This window comes from Ursus arctos, unplaced genomic scaffold (assembly GCF_023065955.2).
Source record: "Ursus arctos isolate Adak ecotype North America unplaced genomic scaffold, UrsArc2.0 scaffold_5, whole genome shotgun sequence".
Lineage (NCBI taxonomy): Eukaryota > Metazoa > Chordata > Mammalia > Carnivora > Ursidae > Ursus > Ursus arctos.
The window spans coordinates 19,625,554-19,638,790 of record NW_026623067.1 but is presented as its reverse complement, the minus strand read 5'-3'; the positions used below and the strand labels follow the sequence as shown (position 1 = coordinate 19,638,790).

At 40.8% G+C, this 13,237-nt stretch overlaps 1 long non-coding RNA gene and 1 other non-coding gene across 2 annotated transcripts in view; both read left to right on the top strand.

Moving 5' to 3' along the window:
- The window catches only part of LOC113261624 (uncharacterized), a 341,122-nt gene that overhangs the window by 141,648 nt on the left and 186,237 nt on the right, over positions 1 to 13,237 (top strand). The window lies entirely within an intron of this gene.
- LOC113261966 (U1 spliceosomal RNA) lies at positions 3,214 to 3,377 on the top strand. The gene has a single exon (XR_003318570.1). It is a non-coding gene; the product is annotated as a U1 spliceosomal RNA (small nuclear RNA).

Sequence of the window (13,237 nt, the reverse complement as noted above, 5' to 3'; positions counted from 1 at the left end):
ACATGTAAATAAATAAATAAAATCTTTTTAAAAAAAGAATATGTTAGAACTCTGTACCGCACTTACTCTCTGAAACCAAAGGGAGAGAAGCACGTGCCTAGGGGATTCTGAGGCACCATGTGCTTGGACCCAGGATATTTCCTTGAGGGCATTCCATTTTTAAGCAATGCGAGCCAGCTATCAGCACATTCCTCAAGGATTATTGCTTGTCCTTGGGCATACTGCGACACCTGAGGTCAAGATGAGCCGGAATATTTACTCAAACCCTGGCAGGTAGTGCATTTCCTGCTGATAACTTATAAACCATAGATTTTAGTTAGAAAGTTACGGGAAATTTTTCTGAAGTCACTGAGTTCTCCTGTATGTGCTCATTGATGCTTAACTCAGTGGAACATCAGTACGCAGAATATTAAATCCTTTTTGCACAATTAGATTGTATACTTATGCATACTAATAAGGTGTGAGTGTGGGATTGTTTGTCTTCTTCCTGAGGGTTATGAATTCTTTTGGCAGGTACTGTCTCTTTCTATTTCACTGTGTAATATGTGCCCAGAGGCAACTCTTCTTTGCCAGAGTGCATCTTCCAAACAACAGAAATCAGCCAGGTTAAAGAGCATCCTGAAATGTGTGTCTCAAATATGTTGCATTTTCTCTCACTGGTACTTGCACCAACCAGTCGGTGGCTGTCTTGCAGCTGTTACATTAATCATGTCGGTTTTCAGGATAGATCCTTTATTTTATGATCATTTAAAGAGAAAAAATGAAAATTGGTAGAGTATAGGATGCCATACTTTGTTTTTGATTTGGCACAAATACTTAAATGGCTAATGCAGCAGCCAAATTTTATTTTATATTATATTATTTTATTTTATTTTTAAGATTTATTTATTTATTAGAGAGAGAGAGTGGTGGGAGGGACAGAGGGAGAGGGAGACCGAGAATCTCAAGCAGACTCCCCGCTGAGCATGGAGCCAGATGTGGGGCTTGATCCCAGAACACTGAAACTATGACCTGAGCCCAAATCGAGTCAGACGCTTAACCAACTGAGCCATCCAGGTGCCCCAAGAGTGAAATTTTAATTCTCAACTGCAATTGACAATATTTTGAGGTCTGAAAAATGTCCTTATGCTGTCACTGTATTTGGCTTTCATTTGTTTTGCTGTGGCCCATCTTGTTCTATCTGTGAACTGGAGTAAAGGTCTCGGGTTACCAGTTCCTTCGATGTTTCTAATCCAATCTATATCAGGCAATTTATTGAGAGGTCATATCTCTGGAGTCAAATTGCTAGATCAGAGAGCATGTACCCTATTCCTAATCTCAGGAGGGGAACAGTCTTGGGTTATAGAGAGATAAGGAATAAGAGGAAAAAGGAGAAGAAGAAAAACTTCCATGCATCTGCATTTTCTGAATCCGAGGGCCCTTTTGACTCTACCGCCTGTTTGCAAGTGGTCAGTGCTTTCTTGTGGATAGGGAGGTCGACATCCACCTGTGGGGTTCTGTCGTATTTTTTGGTCATCTTTACAAATTTGAAAGCGATGGTATGCGTTAGCCTCTCATGATTTAGTAATCGATGCTTCATAATTGTCTGCGTGGCGTCCAAGGTTGGGCTCCCACCGTAGTGGTGGGGACGGTGTGCTTACTACGACAGTACATCAATTTGACATACTGGTTATTTGCTTCCTCCACTCTGCTAACCACAGTGGATCTCAGCCCTTATATGTGAAACCAAGAGAAGTGATTTGAAATGAAAATGAATATTAATAATCTATCACATAGGGGGCTGCTGGCTGTAACTCACTCTGAGTAATGCTGGCGAGGACTCTGAGCACATGCCTGAGAGTCTTCAGACACAGGACGAATTCTGTCACACAAAAGCAGCTATGCACAGCTACGTGGCCACATGCTTCAGTGTGTGTCTGCCTCTATCAGTTTTAGGAACATCATTTTCTTGCATCTGATATCACCAAAGATAAGCATGCCATCATAATTCTGTCACAGAGACGGGTTTTTGGGTGTGGTGGTATTATATCTCTACCACAAGCAGCCGTATGTTCTAAATAAAGGTCTGATGATGATTGTAGACTTTATCTTCATTTTGAAGATAAGAAATTTGGAAGTTGTGTGGAAATGGTGCATGCCATTATTATATATGTGTGTGTATATATATATATACATATGTGTGTGTGTGTGTGTGTATATACACACACACACAAATATGTATCCAAATTGCATGCTTGGAAAAAAAGTAGATATTGTTTTTGTTTTCTGATGTTGCATCAGAGGTTAGGAAAGAAAAGTAGAAGCTTCCTCATCTGATGAGCAAAGAGATAGGTTCACTGGTGATGGGGCATTAATCAAGGAAGAGGATCCCAGAACGAGCTGGGAAAGGTAGCTGTCAGAGGATCTGGAAGGGATAAAGGCAGGAAAAGGGCTATCCTCACAGGGTCTCATGGCCCCAGGGGACCTTGTACTCTCCTGTCCCTTTTGGGCACAGGTTGGCAATTGTTTTTCTTCAAGGCGAGAAGGAAGCGTGTAGAACAGAAAAAACAGGGCAGGGGAGGTACAAGCAACAGGGAGAAATCTGAAGGTAAATTTTTGCAGGTTGTTACAGGCCCAAGAAAATCCTCCCCAAGCGCTGATTCCGAGTTTGTGTGGTGGACAGCTTGACGCCCTGAGGGGATTCCAGGCCTCTGCAACAGAACAGATAGAGGAACAATAAAAAGGACAGAGAGAGCAACAGCAGCAATGACACCATGGGCAGCTGACATTTATGCGACAGTTTCTAGGTGTCAGTTACTGTGGTTAGCACTTGACATGCATAATCTTATTCAATACAGTGGGCACAGAAAGAGGGTATTATGCCCATTTTACAAATGAGGAAATTGAAATGTAGGGAGGTTAAATTGCTTGCTTAAGGTCATACAACCAGTAATAACAATAACTGAAATTTAATCAGAAAGGAACCAAATTGCTTTTAGGTGTTCGTAGCTCTATACAGTGTTTTTTTTTGTTTTTTGTTTTTTTTCCTGGAAGAGTAAAGCAATTAACTCTCATTCTCAGCTGTGCTTTAGAGTCATTTGGGGAACTTTAAAAACTGGTGCCTGATCCTACCTCCCAGACATCCTTTAGTTGATCTGAGCCGTGTCTGGGAGTTTTCAGAGCTCCCTGGGAGATTCTAATGTGATGGCCGAGGTTGGAAACCCATGCTCCTCCATACTTACCTGGCAGGGGAGACACGATGGTCAGGCAGGTGGTTTTCTCGGGTTGAGGCTTGTCCATTGCACTGCGGATGTGCTGACCCCTGTGATTTCCCCAAAAGCGGGTAACTCGACTGCATAATTTGTGGTCGTGGGGGACTGTGTTTGCGCTCTCCCCTGGTGATAGCTGCCTAATAAAAGCTTTTTGTTTATTCCCCCCACCCCAAAAAAAAGAAAGAAAAGAAAACCCCTGCTCCAAAGTAGGTTCTCTTCTGGTGTTTCGCTAGCCTTTCATTTGATTCCATAATTTAATATAATCATAACTGTGAACCCTGTGTCTTGTCCGTCCCTCCTATCAAAATGTAGTCTCCACTCTTGTATCCCCAGAGTCCCGTTTAATGCTGGATAAATGAAAATGAGTATCATTCCTCCGTAAATATAGTTAATCACCAGTCAGAAAGTATCCATGCTTCAGTTTTTAAAGCCAGCATTTAATACTTTTATTGAAGTAGTAATTTATTGAAAAGGGTGCGGGGTCCTGGCAATTTCTTCTTATATGAGACCACATAAGACAGTCAGATGGAGGAGGGGATGAGGAGGAAGAGGAAGACCAGGAGCCGAGTGAGGTCAGTGGTGTGGAACTGTGTCCCTGAGAGGAACATCAGTTACACAAGGATTTTTCAGGATGAGAAATGTGCTTATATCTGGTTTAAAATGGCATTTTAAGTGTCACTCTAATACTTGATTCAAACTCTAACATCAGTGTAGATAAGGAACCTTGACGGACACTGCAGACAGATGAAGACAACCTGGGTAGGGAACCTTTGGTTTCCTCACCCTTCAGGGAGAGCTCTGCCTTTGCCCGGTGCAAGCTGGTGGGGGCTGGATGGGGCTGGGTGGGGCAGGGCATTGTCAGAAGCAAGGCTCTCCTGTGTCTATTTCATTTCTGGGCTAGGTGATGAATACCACCAAAAGGCATCTTTCAGCCTGGAGAATAATTCAGGCCCCAGCAGCTCATCAATCTGCTATTGCTTTGCAGAGCAAAAATTTAATACATAATAAATAATTCCTCACCGCCTCAAAAGGAATGAAAATTTCTTTGTAAGAATATTTCCTATTTTAAAGGTAACCATCATCACACCATTAATGCTTGATCATACACTTAATTTGAAATCCAAATACTGGAGATTTAAACTGAAATTCTACTCATAAAATGAAATGATTATCTCGGTTAAGTTGTGATTTTTGCATGTAGTTCCAATACTTACAAAGATAGGATGTGGAGAAGCAACTGGAAGTAAAGCTGAGTGGGAAGCATATTGAGTCAGGGTATGTGTTTATATCATGAGTGTCATGAACTATTTTTAATTTTATTTAATAGGCATTTTAACAATACTGAGTATGTACCAGGCACTATTATGAGCACATAATAAATATTAACTCATTAAGTCATCATGTCAACTCTATGAGATAGATATTATTAGTATCATTCCTGTTTTACAAATAAGAAACCAAGGCACAGAGAGGTTAAGTGACTTGCTGAAGATCACACAGCACATATGTGATACAGCCAGGACTCAAACCTCAGCTCCGGCTCCAGAGCCTGAGTATCTAACTACCATATCCATCACCTCTCTAGGAAAACACCTCCCAGATTCACATGCTCTCTTGTTAAAGCTGAGAGACTGTTTCCTAGGGAAAAAGGCCGTTCTTGTCAGTTCATTTGAAAATGCCCCATGTGTGAGATGAAATCTGTAAGATCGTTGAACAGTGACAGGTGGCACCCGAGGTTCATTCTGAGGAAATGGTCATCCTGGCTATTAGACACGCCCTCATCGGATCAGCCCTCCCCCCACAGTGGGAGTGGTTAGGCCCAGAAAGGTGAACTCACACATGTGTTTGCAGGTATGCTAAAGGACCAAGAAAACACGGATGGGATGCATACAGAAAAAAACGTCCTCTAGGAAGTGGGCTGAGGTATGTGGCAAGTGGAGACACGCTTTTCCTTATATATTTTCTGTGCTGCAAAAGTTTGTTTTTCTTTTTCAATACTGAGCAAGGGCTAGTTTCATAATATTTTCCACAAAAAGGGCTATCTCTCTATATATGTGTTGGTTGGGTAAGACCGGAGTCAGGGAGGCTAGGTAGCCTTTGCCACGATACATGTAGAAATTGTGAGTGTCTGAGCAGAGAGAGGGCAGATGAGGACAGGAGAGTTTTTGGGTTTGGGGCCATTCAGGAGAAGTAACCTCGAGTCAGAGGTGACCTGCGAGTTCTACCTTGTTGGTCTACACCTGCTGATAAGGAGGTGAAGTGTACATGGCAGACTGAAGTGCTGGTGATGACAGAGCAGATAGAGGCTGGAGAGATTCTGCGGAAGGGGACACACACACAGGTTAGGACATCTGCACATTACGGCGGTGCCCACTGGCATCTGCAAAAGGGAGAGAACCGAGATGCATGGTCCTCATGCCAGGTGATGTTGCTATTTAATGCACATACACGTGTTTGATTCTGAACCCTGGACAGACCTTATTTTGACAACTTGCCCGTAGGAAATGTGCATGGGAAGTAGTCTATGCCTGTCCAACCCGGCAGACATTTTTTTTTAAAAGATTTATTTATTTATTTTAGAGGGAGAAAGCAAGAGTGAGAGAGAGCATGGGGTAGAGGGGCAGAGGAAGAGGGAGAGAGAGTCTTAAGCAGACTCTGCACTGAGCGTGGAACCTGACCCGGGTGGGGGGCTTGATCTCATAACCCTGAGATCATGATCTGAACCAAAACCAAGAATTAGACACTTAACTGACTGCACCACCCAGGCTTCCCCAAGCTGGCCAACATTTTTTTTTTATCCCCATGTCTGTAAGTCTAATAGGAGAATGAGGTGTCATGAATTAAAATACATATGATTACTTTTTAAAGCTGTGGTTAATCAGATCATGACAGAGTTAAATGAATACATTTAAACCCTTATTAATGTTTCTGATGCTAAGCAGTTACAGTTAAAATCAATATTTTTCTCAAAGTAATGACTCTAGGTACTGGATTGTATCATTTAAGCATAAAACTTTCTGGGATAAATATGCATTGGGAAATGATTTTGCATCTAACTTTCCTTTTAGGAAAAGTGGAAAAGTTAAAGGGTTTGGCAGAACCACATGTAGTAATTCATTATTGTATGTAGAAATAAATTTTTGTCAATAATTAATATGCATTTAAAATACTGTAAAAGTATGAACTCTCTAATACTGTATAAATTCTAAGAAGGCAGGAAAAATAATTGTTAATCACCTGTTTGATTAATGTTTATTCTAACCAGGAATTTATATTTAGAATTATCAGAATGATGATAGGGTGGAGTTATATATTTTATATGCTGTAATAATTTGGGTCCCCTCATAAAAGTCATGTGTCAGCATTAAGAAGAATATCCTTTTAAAATGGAGCTTACCCATTTTATTGTTCTTTCCATTCTTTGTTTCCCTAAGTGGGTCTCAAGTATAAGTTCTTCCTTCCTTCAGGTAAAGAGGAGTTTGGGAAGTTCGTTTAGTGTAATAATTAAGAGTGTGAGCTCCAGAGACAGACTCCATAGATTCCAGTCCCAGTTCCAGTGTCTACTGGCTGATGGACTTGGGAAAATTATGTAATGTGTGTGTGTCACAGTTTCCTAATCCATAAAAGGGTAATGAAAGTGGTACCAACCTCTATAAACGTGGGAATTACATGAGTTACTATAAAAAGCAATTAGGACAATGCATACATATGTAGATGTTCATTTAATATCAGTTAGCATTATTAGTCAAAAGCTAATGACTTTTTGACTAATAATAATACCTCAACATCTTTGACTTGAGATCATGGAATAATATGCTTTTAAGGCCTATTATGAAAGACTAAAGTGAGAACAGAGCAGCTCCCCCTCGTTGATTGCTTTCTCTGTGTCAGGCTCTTTTCTAGGTACTTCACATGTACTCTTTTAGTCTGTGTCAAGAAATAAAAAATAAAAAGGAATTAATAGGCATAGAAAAACCGTCTTAGATAAACATAATGGAGAAGATTTTCCCTAAACCTAAGAGATCCCCTAAGCTGGCATGAGAGAGTGTGGGTCTTGGTAGGAGGATGGCCTCGGGTCCAGCTTCTCAGCAGCACAGCCCCAAGAGACACTGCTGATTGGTGTTTCCAGGTCCATTTGATCACAGGCCAGTCTTTTGTAAAAGATTCCTGATGGAAAGATTTCCGTCATGGAAAGCTCAAAGGACCCTCCAAGTAGGGTCACTGTTCCAATTCTTCTTGTCCTGCAGATTGAACAGCTGTCACTAGAGGGCGCACTGCCCACATTTGCGCACAAAGACTAGGTCGCCTCTTCTGTACGTGGACATCTCTGGAAGATTTCATTTACAAATCTAGGGCAGTCCTTCCACCAGGAGAGGTACCTGCCCGGTACAGAGACTGCCCTATTCCACGTGTACATCCTTCCTCTTCTCACAACACTCCAGCACATCTGACACCAGAAAAGGTGATGTGGCCCTGATCACTCAGAGGGGTAGGCTGTGTTATTGTGGGACTGCTGTGAAGCCACTTAAAACGCCGCGCTGGGACAGTAATTAATGAGCCCCACATTGCATTATTTGTGTTTATTTTGGAGAATTTTTTTCAAAACATACTGTGTCCTATAGCAGGAGAGAAGAGGTAGATTCTTTACAGTTTTCCCTATATCCTTATGACCCTAGGCAAGTCATGTTACTTGCTTTCTTCATCTTGAAGAATCAAGGGGTTGGTTTATAAGATGATGTTAAAAATTTCTGGCAGTTACGAGTACGTTGTGCCTTAGAAGTCAATTTGATGATTTTGAATGCTTATAGAAGATCAGGTTTAAATTGGAAGTAGGCGGTAATATAGGGCTGTGATTTGCTGATTGACAAGGATGAGGGCTGATAAAAGGACAGCAGCTTTTGGGGACGGGGACAATAAGCTGGTCAAGGAAGGAAAAACTATAGTCTGGAGAACAGAAACAAGATGGCGAGTGCTGGAGAATGTGATTAAGGTCCTTACCTTCTGGTGACATCAGGCAGGGGTTTCGAAATCTTTGTGCCTTGGGTAGATTTGGTGGGTGATTTTTGTTTGTTTGTGGACCAAACAGTAATTTACAGCTTCTTTCTGATTTCCTTGGGTTCTTTGATTTCCTTAACCCTGAGAACTTCAAGAATAGAAAGCTATGCATTGAGTACCTGGACAAAAGGAAAAAGATAGGAAGGGTTGGCAGAAATAGTTTCTTAGCTTTCTGGTCCCCAGTGTTTGGGTCCAGGATGTAGTCATTCACAAATCCAGGCCCACTTTCTTTAGGGAGGAGTGTGGCATGGAATGAAGAGATATTCATCACTGCTTGTTGACCATGGTGATAGCTGTGTGCATGGCACATGTAACTGTGACCTTGAAGAAAACCAAGGACTAGAAATAGGTCTCAGGGGATAGATATCATGCCAGCAGTAGCAAGTGGGTCTCTCCCAGCTTCTGCGCATCAGAGTTAAACCATCTTCTCACTGGTTTCTCTTTGTGAAAGCATCAACAGTGTGTATTTATCTCTCACTGATTTATTTCTTCCTCAGACTCATAAAATGGAGAATGCATCTAATTACTTTCTCTTACATAGGGATACAGTTTTTTATAAATTTACAAAGTACTTTTTTGGGGTCATTGGTTTCAGCATATTACTGTATATCTTTTGATATACTATACTCACTGTTTAGATTTTTTTGCATTGTCATAGTACTTTTAAAAATAAAAACAGGAGATAAAAATATTTGTAGAGGGATGTTTCCTTGATGAGGCTGAGATATGTTTTTCATTTTCTTACTCTAAGTAGTTAGGTCCAAACAACTCAACAACTTAATAGCCATTTGAAAAAATAATACACGTGAATTAAATTTAAAAAAAAAATTCTTAAAAACCCACAGTTACTAATGGGATATGTGTATCTGTTTGGCAATTCCCAGTTTCTCAAACTTTGGAATCAGACTGAATTACCTTCACGTCCTGCTGCATGTTAATTTTTATGAAATGCTTGCTTTTTATCATAGCAGCTACCCAAAACTTAGGTTTGCAAAGATGTGACCCTCATCAAAAGCAATATAGTATGACCTCGTGTCAAAAGTATGAACTGTCTCAAGCTAGGATTTGTGCTATGTCTGAAAGATATCAAATATTATAATGCTTTCCTCAAAATTTTAAAACACCTGAGATCACTGTGGTGTCCCAGGGTGCCTTGGTGTGCAATTTGGGAACCACGACTCTAAGGTTAGATGGTGGAACTTAAAAAGTGGAATTTAAAGCAATTCCACTGTAGTAGAGAGTTAGTTGAACAGGTAACAACTTCTCCATTGCCTGTCACTTTCCAGATGGTGGAAAGTTGAAAAATTACAGTTTGAGCAACCGGGAAGGCAGGTGTGATACTAGCAGGGAGAAAGGAAGATGGCTCTCTTGGGAAGGATCTGAGAAAAAAAAAATCAGCTCATTTTGACTCAAGGAACACAGTGAAGGTCTTAGAAAAGATAATTTTAACCTGCATCTTAAAAAATTAATATTTTAATAGATTTAGGTGACCAGATCTCTGATTTATCTGATATTGTCTTCACGGTAGGATTACAAGGTCTAGCTCTAACATTGTATCTGTGGGAAGGTACAATCTGTGTTAAGTTGGTTCTTTTGCATACTGGTTTTCTATAAGGCACTATGGTTAAAATATGGATCATCTGTCTAGTATTATTGGTTTTTCAATATACTAATGCTGAGTTATGTCTATAACATAGTCCAGAATGTATAGAGAATCTCCTTCAGGTGAATGCTTCTAGGCATTAGAATATAATAATGCAGATTTATTTTTAAGCATCTGTAAAGTCTCCAAGCGTATTAATACATGCACATTTTCCATTAAAGTCCTAATGACATGTTATACACATAAGTTTCTGCCCCCCATTAAAAACAAAACAAACCCTCTTCCTTTTCTATCTTTTAGACAAGGTGGGAAAAAGAAAACATCAGAAAATATGGAGACCAAAATATCACAAAATATAGCAGATATGGTTTAAAGACTGTTAGCTAAATGGTCATATTAATATTGACCACCAAAGTTAGGCCGACTTAACCATTCACTTCAAGTCAGCATTAGAGTGAGGCAATCTTCTCCCTGCAGGGATGGGCCCTGCACAATTTATGCCATGGGGGAGTAGAGGAAAATGTGTGCTTTCTTCAGATAAAGTCCGTCTACCAAAGAAGGATGGGGTGAGCATGCTATTATGCTCCCTAAATTTAGCAGTCTCTAAAAGGTGTGTGAGTCTGGGCCAGCAAATGATAGAGGATTACACTGATTAGCACCCTTCATAGAAGAGAAATGTTGGGAGTCGGGAAGAAATAGTCCAAGTCACATCTGAGAGTTGGTGGGAAGGGCTCAGGGAATCCCTCTTTGGGACTGAGATCATCGTGTCACTTTAGAGACTCCTAACCCAAGACGCAACGTCTTTAAGGGTTAAGTTTGGGAATGCTTGCTTTAACACTTTCAGACCTTTACAGAAAGCAGTTGTGTATCTAATCTTTTGTTTATGGTGTGAGTGAGGACCTCCTCAATCTAAACCAGAAAAAGAACAAGCTCTAGTTACAAATAACAGATGACAAGAAATGGGAATGACTGCCCTGTGCTTATAAACATGGCGACCATGAGATTTCACGTTAATGAGTGTAAGGGCATAGTATGTGGCGTCAGTCTTTCCCTTTCCCATAGAAAAGATGGCCAGCTCGGCGTTCATGGGAATGCTCACTAAGAGCGCGGGATTATGCGCGTAGCATGGGCTCCAGCGCCTGGACGCAGGCTCACTAGACTCCTCGCTGCGCGGCTACCACGGAGGGCGTGCCATTCATTGCGCATGCTCACTCGGGTAACCGCGCGTCCCGCGGCTCAGGTGGGGATGCCCACGCCTAACCTCTCGGTTCAACTTTTTACTTAGGACTCGGTTTAACTTAGCTGGGTCTCTTTTCAAAATCGAAGGAACCCAGCTGGGGAGAACGATGATTTTACATCATGAAAACAATTTGTAAGGGCTTTTGGTGTAAAACAGTTCGAGAAGCTCTCGAACCCTGGACACTGGGAACATTTGGGTCTCAAGTGAAGAATTCAGGGCGAGTTACAAGAGGACTCTGTCCACGCCTGGAGTAGGAACCCAAGGTGAGAAACAGAATTTGTCACTACCTGCTAAGACTTAACAGGGAAAGCAGTAGCAGTCCAGATATTTGTCTTTCTTTACATCGCGTTTTAATTGACTGTCTTTAAAAATATATAGAGGCTAAGAGTACTATTTAAAATAAATTTTAGTAGACTTGATATTGAGGTTTTTATTATTTTTGTTTTCTCGTTTAGGTGAAAAGGATTATTGAGTAGCAAAAGTGTCCCTTCTTCTGTCTTCCCATTTTTCTTAGTGTTCATTTCAGCACACTTACAAAACAGTACTAAATATACAAAATCTGGGGCCCAAACCATGTATCCTTTCTCTTTCTGATCATAGCATATCCAGATAATAGACAAAGTATCTAAGAAAAAACCATGTATCTTTAGTGCAGAGTTTTCTGCCTCAAATGCATATAATGAAAATATACGTATAGTGGGAATGAGGGTTTATAGAAACTGAAATACCAGAGTGTAGCCATGGTTATTTTTCCAGATAAATCTAGAGAAAATTAATCGATTTCATTAAATAAATGAGGACACTTTTAAAAGGGATTTATTTAATTAAATATTTTGTTTTAAAAGTCTTATTTAAGGTAATGGAGGTAAGGGCTAGTAGGTTAGTACCTGGGAGAGTCCATTTGTTTGGGTGCAAACTTTCAGAGTGCAGGGTTGCTACAAGCACGAAGAACTGGAGTTTTTGCCACCTAGATTTGAATATGGCAGCGGTTAATTCTGGAATGTGGAGGGCACTGCCTGACACAGAGCCGGACCCATGGCGAGGGGGCTGGAGAGTTCCTGGGAGGAACAGAGGCTGCCTCCAGCACAGCTGAAAGAACTTCACTTCTCCTCCACACTGGTCAGTGACACACAAAATCAAGCATGAAAACAGGAAAAAGTGGTTTTGAAGCTGAGGCGGTCCAAGCCACCCACGATCACTTTGAAAAACTTTTAGCATTCACCTCAGGAAATGACCCTTCACATTTCTTGTTCACATGCTGGCTGGCGGCCCAGAAGTGGGGGATCAAGGAAGATGATTATAAAATTCAGAACTTGCTTGAGTAAGTCCTGAGTTGTTTGCAGGTTTAATATTAAATTCACTCAGTGTTGTGGTGGGGGCGGTGATGGGGAGGAGTGTGAAGGCGAGTTGTCATGATGGTGATGTTTTTTAGTTTTGAAGAGAGTGCTTAGAAGGTATTGGAGAAAGCCTTTAATTAAAGCATTTATTTTGACGAGCTAAAACGCATTATAAATACAATTCTTCAACTTTGACGTATTTATGACACAGTTTGGGGTAAGACTGATGGAAATGTTAAATCTGTGGGTGTTGGGTGCTCAGGTGGGTATCTGAGTCAGAGAAGATTAACTCGGGATATATTCTTTCCACCATCCAATCCAACTAATATAGTTCACGGGTGTGGAAGTCCTATCTTAGAGAAGTTCAATTTCTAAAAATCTCAGCACAACTTTATAGAACCCTCAAGACTAGCACCTGAGTTATTTGTCTTGGCATTTGGTGCTGCCTTTGCTCTAAAAGGCCTGAAACAATGGCATTGTTACGCTGTCTTGCAGGCTAAGACTCGGGATCTGCACCAGAGGCCACAGAAGTTCATCTTTTGCTGAATTCAAATAACTGTAATTGCAAAGTTTCCAAGTCCCTGTGGATCCAAAAGTAGTGCTTTAAGTCATAGGATTTCTTTGGATAAATTTTTTAGAGGTTTAGTGGAAACCACTTTCCGCTAAGTTAAGTGGGACATTTTAAATCATTGGATCACACGGGCCCCCTGGAATAGATACCTTATTGAACGAGTTAGCATTTCTGCCAGAC